Raw genomic sequence first — 7,438 nt, 5'->3', positions numbered from 1 at the left:
ACTGAATTGCAAATATTGCATAGTTGAGGGATTAAAGTGAAATTTTCAGAATTTTAAGTGCTTAGTTAGCAGGTGTACGTGGATTATGTGCATCAATTCAGACAAGTTGAGAGAAAGAAGAACAGAGCAAATCGATCCCTTTTGCTTTTCTTTGCAATTTTCATATTCAAATCGCCGTATCTTTTGATCTGGCTATCCGTTTTCGATTCCGAAAGATGTTCTGGAATCCTCTCAACAAGACCTTAGATTTGATGTAAGTTTTTCTGTCTTTCATGTTGGTTTGAGAATTCGAAATGGACAGGGATCAGAAGTTGGAATGAATTTGATGGTTTTGATCTTCTAGCTTTGATGTTCTTGAAGTTTGGTTAAAGAGTGATGTGTATATCATGTCCTTATGATTTCCAGATATGTTTCGATTGATATATACTTGCTGATATGTTGAGTTGAGTTGTTGAACATTTGATATGAATGTTAGAAATGATTTAGAGTTGTTCGGGATCGCCGAAGTAATACCGAAATGCCGTCGAACTCTTGAATCGAAATGATTTGCTATTGTTCTTGGAATCTGAAGTTGTTGAACTATTAGCTGATGATTCCTTGTTTTTTATGCTATGATTTCAGTGTGTAAACAGGACAAGTGAACTCGAGAACGTTGAATTCGAAACCGATAGAAGAGCACACAAGGTTGGTTGAGTTTCCTTTGAAGTTCTTGTGGAAGGTTGAGTTGATCTTGAGCAGATTTTGAGTTGTGCTTGGTGCTTGATCTTGGACAGAATTGGACAAGCTCAAAGACATCCTAGACATCACATTTGAAAGGTAAAAGTGGACTACTATTTGATTGGGATTACAACTCGAGATGGTTTGTATCGAGTTCCCACAATTCACATACTTGTTTGCTTAAGTGCTCTTATGTGTTTTACCTTGATTACTTGGATAAGTCTTTGATATAATGAATGCTTTGATTATGATATATGTTGCATTCATCTTGATGACTTATTCCTTGAATTTGAAATGAACGGACACGTTCGAATAGACGATTTGAGGGATTGTATATGTATGGCCTGGGTGGTTGTTTTAGCCTAGTGTCTGAACTACATATATAATGGCTTCAAAGTCTAGAGGAGCAAGATAGTAGCCCCACCTCGATAGGGTGTGTCGGTGGATTAGCTATGATATCTTCTTCTCGGGATCCCAATTGATGAATGATGAAAAGAACCTTGTTTTGAAAGCATGCATTGTATTTACTTCTATATCATGATTGAGATATTGATTATGCATGTTTAGTTGCTTTTACTGGGAAATCTATTTCTCACCGGAGTTATCCGGCTATTGTTTTGTTGTATGTGTCATTGCAATATGAGGAAGTGGAACCGGGCAAAGGCGGACTTAAAGAACAAGGGATGAAATCGATATAGCGTGAGGATCCGAGTTAGGAGTTATGTGTGCTGTCATGAAGTTTATTGAGTCTTAAACATGATCATGTTAGAAGATACTTGTACCAAGACTTGTAGATGATTGAGTTGTGGTTTTGTTGATGTTTATAGGATTGGAAATATGTTGTAAATCCTTGAATCAACATAAGGTGTCTTGAACTTGATATATGACAATGTTATTGCATGTTATGAGAATGATTATTATGTTGTAAAGCCTTGGAATGGTTTATTACTAGCATTGAAAGCATGTTAGAATGCATGGTAGTTGTTATGCTTGATTTCATCATGTCTAGACTTTGGTAGGACATGATCTTGAATCAATCATAGGCATGATCTCGTTTTTGACAGCAGCTGTGCCATTATTTTTTTTCTGTTGGTTTGGCTGGCGCACGGGCGAGCTCCTGCTCGCGCGCGCGCAAGCCAAGCTAGGGGACCTCGGTCCCATTGCCCGGCGCCCGCGCGAGAGGTGATGCCCGCGCGTGCGCAGTGCAACTTATTTTTAAAAAAAAAAATTTTTTTTTTATTCTTTTATTTAGACTTTGATTATTGTCTAACATGGGTTAATAATGATTAATGAGATTAATGAGAGATTAGAACTCGGGTCATCACATTGGATAACATGCAATGGCAATTTAAATTTAAAAGGATAAAATCATATTTCATACATAAAATCTTATTTTATATACAAAATCATATTTTATCTTTTTATCAAATAAAATCATATTTTATCTATAAAATCCAATTTTATACATAAAATCATATTTTACTCAATATATCCATAAGATCATATCTTATCATCAATTGTACCAAAAATAATTAATTTCATAATTCAATTTAACGGATAAAATATTTAAATTTTCCAAAAATTCAAATTTATCCAAAAATCAATTTTAAAATTTTCGGACTCGAACAATTCGATCCGACGCCTCGTGGACCAATCAAAAACAATTTTTGATCGGACCAAAAATAGAATTTTAACATATTAAAATTTAATTTAAAAATTAAAAAATTAATTTTTCCCGCGGGCCGCCCGGGACATTCCCGGGCTGCCCGCGCCCTAATGGGGTCGGGCCGGGCAGCGCCGATCGCTGCCCTGGGCAGCGATCACATCGCTGCCCATGGGCAGCGCCCAGCGCTGCGCTAGGCAGCGCCGTGCGCCGCCCTATGCAGCGCCCAGCGCTGCGCAGGGCAGCGCCGTGCGCTGCCCGGGGCAGCGACCATCGCTGCCCCCCCCGGGCAGCGATCCAATCGCTGCCCGGGTTTTTGCCCGAAAAATAAATTTTTTATTTTAAAATATTTATTTTGTTTCAAAAACCGAGGCCTAAAAATTTTTTTGTACAATCGATTAATTTAATCGCTTGATCTGAGCAACCTGGCTCTGATACCACTGTTGGAGAACACGGCGATCATATCAATCAGGATTGATACCCGGTGCAGCGGAAGTTTAAAATTTTATATGGAACGATTCCATAGTGGGTATCAAAACCTTACGATTAAATTGTGTGTGTAAAAATTAAATAACAATTATAAATTTTTACCTCAATCTCGAATCGAGATTTTGGACACCAACAGATTGCTCTGCTCTTGTTGTATATCCCTGGAACTGATGGATGAACTGTTCTTCAATCAGGTCCACGAACGGATATTTAATCCCTCTGATAGATTGCACTAGAAAATCTATCAGAAGTTTCTACGAAAAGATTAACGAATTTGATCCGTTAAACCAGACTGCAAATTCAAAATTCACAGGCTGGGTTTTTCGAGCAGAGAGGGGAGAGGGGGGCGGCGGCCACTAGGTTTCAAAACCCTAGTTAATTTCGAAAATTATGCCTTGTTGTGTGTAATTTCTGTACTGCAATAACTTATTTATAATGTAGGCCACTAACAGCTTAGGGCCCACTAGTCATAAGTTCAAGCCCGATAAACAAAGCCCGCATTTTCAGAAATTAATATAAAATTCATCGTGACTCCGATTGATAAACCGATTTCACCAATGTGCACAGAAACCATTTCTGCACCTTTTAAAGTCAAGATAAATTTTTCTGAATCCGAATTCAGTGGTTTCCAAAAATGTCCATCCCTATGTCATTTTAGGAAATCTTACTCCTCTACTCATAATTAAGAAGTCCAACTTCATTGTTCATTAAATTTAACTCTTTAAATTTAACTATCTCAACGGGGATTAAAAATCCATTACTCTGTGTGACCCTCAATGGTTCAGGGATACAGCTAGCCGTGGGCTCACAACTCCTTGTGACTCGGAACAACAATTTCCGACTTGCCCATCGAATCATGGTAAGAGAGCCTAGCAACATCGCCCCATGATTCCCTAGGTATCACTGATAGTGCCTACAAGAACCAATAGATTTTGGTTAGCGTACAGTACAGTCCCTTCATCCATATATCCCGATCGAATCAACAACCATTGGTATATCGAGAGTCGTTCGAGATTCGATAACTATGCAATACATCTTGAAGATCAAATAGTGACATCGCATGTGCTACTTAAGAAACCATTTCTTGAATCACATCATGTACTCTGGCCAGAGATTCGTCACACTAATATCTCCTCAGATCGCATAGGATATCCACACTCGCAAGTATGTGGTGAATCCTTGACAACAAAGCATCGACTCCTATATGTGTTGTAACTGTACCCAATCCCGACACCTGATGACCCCAATAGAGTCGGTAAATGAGTCAAAGCACAGTACTAGCATATAGAGTCTCAATGATGTTTCAAGTAGTAAGGACTAATGGTGTACAACCAAAACCGCGGACTATATCCACTCGATAAGTGATAACCACTTGGAAAGTCCGGATAGGGTAGTTCGATCATTCATCATATGAATATCCATTTGCATGCTTCGAACATCTCTATGTTCCTTACCAATGAAACGTGGTACTCGGCATCGCAAATGCTAGTCTCAATCTCGAGCGATCCTTATCCTTATTAACGGACGGCTCAATCGACTAGGAACTGTTTAGAATATACAGTGACTATAAGATGTGTTTCATGATAGCCATCCCCATGTGCCACCACATCTTACATACACTATAGTATATTCAAGGTCTTCATCTAAACATCTTATAGTATGTCACAACATAATAATATGATAAAAGATAAAGTAAATGTCATTATAAAAGTGTAAATTATATTAAACAAAAGATTGTTTATACATAGAGTCATAAAAGCCCTTAGCCACAAGTTGGCTCACCGGGCACCCACTCTTTCATAATCATAGTTGTTACTGCATTAAATTCATTAATTACTGAAGTATAAGCATATGCTTGACTTCGTAACTTATGAAATGAGCGAAGTAAAATATATGTTTTTACTTCGGCACCGGTCCAATTCTGTCCCCAAAAAATAACCAAAGACTTCGGTAATTTAAGGTATAAGACTTTGTCGATTAAGCGAAGTAAAAAAGTATCCTATTACTTCACGTGACACTACTTCGGTAATTAAGTTCCTACGACTTCAGTTATTAACCGAAGTCTTATGCGATTTTTCTACTAGTGGATGAATGCACATACCTGTGGCATGACCGTCAGTAGTCATAGCCCATCATAATTTCGGGTGCAGGTACATTGATACTCGATATTTCTTTACAAGGGCCTAGATTAGAAAATTCAATGTTAGCGCGTGAACAAGACATGCCCTCAAAAAAAATTAAAAATTAAACAAATAAATAAAAATTAAAAATAATAAAACAAAACAAAAATAAAATAAAACTTTGGTTGCCTCCCAAAAAGCGCTTGGTTTAAAGTCGTCAGCCCGACTTGAAGCTGATTTTAGCCAATTCGTGTCACTTTATTGGAGGTTTGTTCCTCTCTTTCACCCTCTAAACATACTCAAAAATCATCTTGGACTTAGATTTCTTTTTCACCTTCTTCGCCACCTTCGGATCTCGCCCACTCTTCAACTCTATTCCTACACCAAAATTATTCATAGAAGAATCAATTAAATCAATGTGATTACAAGCACGTACTTCATCTTGGTAATTCGTGGTCTTATAAATATTAAAAGTGACTGTTTCACCACCAACTCGTAGAGTTAATTCACCCTCCTGCACATCAATTAAAGCTCTTCCAGTTGCCAAGAATGGTCGCCCCAAAATTAGAGGGACATCTTGATCTTCTTCCATGTCAAGCACTACAAAGTCAGCAGGAAAAATAAATTTATCTACTTTTACCAATACATTCGCCGCAATACCGCGAGGATAAGTCAGAGAATAGTCAGCCAACTGCAGAGTAATCGTGGTTGGTTTCACCTCACCAAGCTCCAAAGACCTGAAAATAGACGAAGACATTAAATTAATACTTGCACCCAAATCACATAATGTCCTATTAACAGTTGCACCACCAATAATACAAGGAATAGTAAAACTCCCTGGATCTTTCATTTTTTGTGGTAGTTTTTTTTGCAGGATGATGCTGCACTCTTCGGTCAAATTCACCGTCTCAAATTTTTCAAGCTTTCTCTTCCTTGCCATAACATCCTTCATGAATTTTTCATAGTGTGGCATCTACTCCAAAGAATCAGCGAATGAAATATTTATATGAATTTTATTGAAGATGTTAGGAAACTTAGAAAACTTCACATCCAACGCTTTTTTCTTGAACCGCTGAGGATATGGCAGAACAGCTTTTGGCACAAGAGGATTCTCAGGAATAACTGCAGACTTGCTAGAATTTTTACTGACAGATTTTTCATATTTAACCTCAATCTCTTCAACTCGATCCTCATCATCTACTAATTTTGGTTCATCTACCCCAACTTCCTTACCACATCTCAAAGTAACAGCCTTGCATTGCTCTATTGAATTCACCTCAGTGTTGCTAGAAAAAGATCCTCTCTGCTGATTCGTCAAGGAATTTGCAAGTTGACCAATTTGTATTTCAAGATTTTTCATAGAAGCACCCACATTGGTCAAGTGTATCTCCATATTATCAAGCCTATTCTCAGTTCTCTCAAATCTTTTTGTTGACTCAGAAATACAATTACCAAACAAATACTCCAAAGATGACCTACCCTCATCCTTTTTATTATTGAACCCCGGTGGAGGATTCAATAAATTATTATTATTTACATATGAAAATTTTTCATGATTGCGCAAACTAGGATGATACTGATTGGGTACATGATTACCTCGATAGTTGTTGTAATTAATTTACGGCAGTCGCCAGTGAAGTTGTCTCAGTAGAACTTTGATTCCCTTTGGTCAGTGCAGCCAATTGTGTAGAAATAGTTGCCATCTGAGCAGTCAAAGTTGTGAATGCATCAACCTCATGAATTCCAGCAGGCTTCCTTATCGCAGATCTCTCACTCGGCCACTGATAACTATTAATTGTCATTTGCTCAAGCATCTCATAAGCCTGTTCAGGAAATTTAGAAAATATTAAACCTCCAGCTGCATCATCTAGAGAAATCCTCGTTGGTCCATTCAAAACATTGTAGAATAACTCAATCTGTTCCCAATCGGGAAAATTATGGTTTGGACACCTCCGAAGCAATTCCTTGCAACGCTCCCAAGCTTCATACAGTAGCTCATAATCTTGCTGTTTGAAAGTTGTGATCTCAATTTTCATTTGGGCAGACTTGGCAGGAGGAAAGTACTTAGCCAAAAATTTAGATGACATGTCCTCCCACGTAGTGATGCTCCCAAGAGGTAGTGACTACAACCAACTACGAGCATTGTCCCTAAGAGAGAATGGGAACAATCGTAGTCTGATGGTGTCCTCAGTAACACAATGAATTTTCACTGTGTCAGCTATCTCCAAAAAAGTGTGCAGATGCAAATTTGGATCTTCAATAGTTGCACCCCTGAACTGATTCTGCTGCACCATATTAATCAAAGCTAGCTTCAACTCAAAATTATTTGCTGTGATATTCTGCCGAGCTATCCCAGAATAATGATTATTGATCACCGGTCACAAGCACGAATCTTATAGCTTATTTGGCACTTTATTTTGTCGTATTCGTGCTTGTTTGGCTTTTTTAT

General features: G+C 38.0%; 1 non-coding gene across 1 annotated transcript; it reads left to right on the top strand.

Annotated features, from left to right (window-relative positions):
• Positions 1 to 6,921: 6,921 nt before the first annotated feature.
• On the top strand, positions 6,922 to 7,027 carry LOC140885683 (small nucleolar RNA R71). Its single transcript, XR_012151101.1, has one exon. It is a non-coding gene; the product is annotated as a small nucleolar RNA R71 (small nucleolar RNA).
• Positions 7,028 to 7,438: the final 411 nt, after the last annotated feature.

The sequence above is a fragment of the Henckelia pumila genome, chromosome 2 (genome assembly GCF_033568475.1).
Source record: "Henckelia pumila isolate YLH828 chromosome 2, ASM3356847v2, whole genome shotgun sequence".
Taxonomy (NCBI): Eukaryota; Viridiplantae; Streptophyta; class Magnoliopsida; order Lamiales; family Gesneriaceae; genus Henckelia; species Henckelia pumila.
Note: the sequence above shows the minus strand (reverse complement) of the source record. Positions and strands in the feature narration are given on the sequence as shown.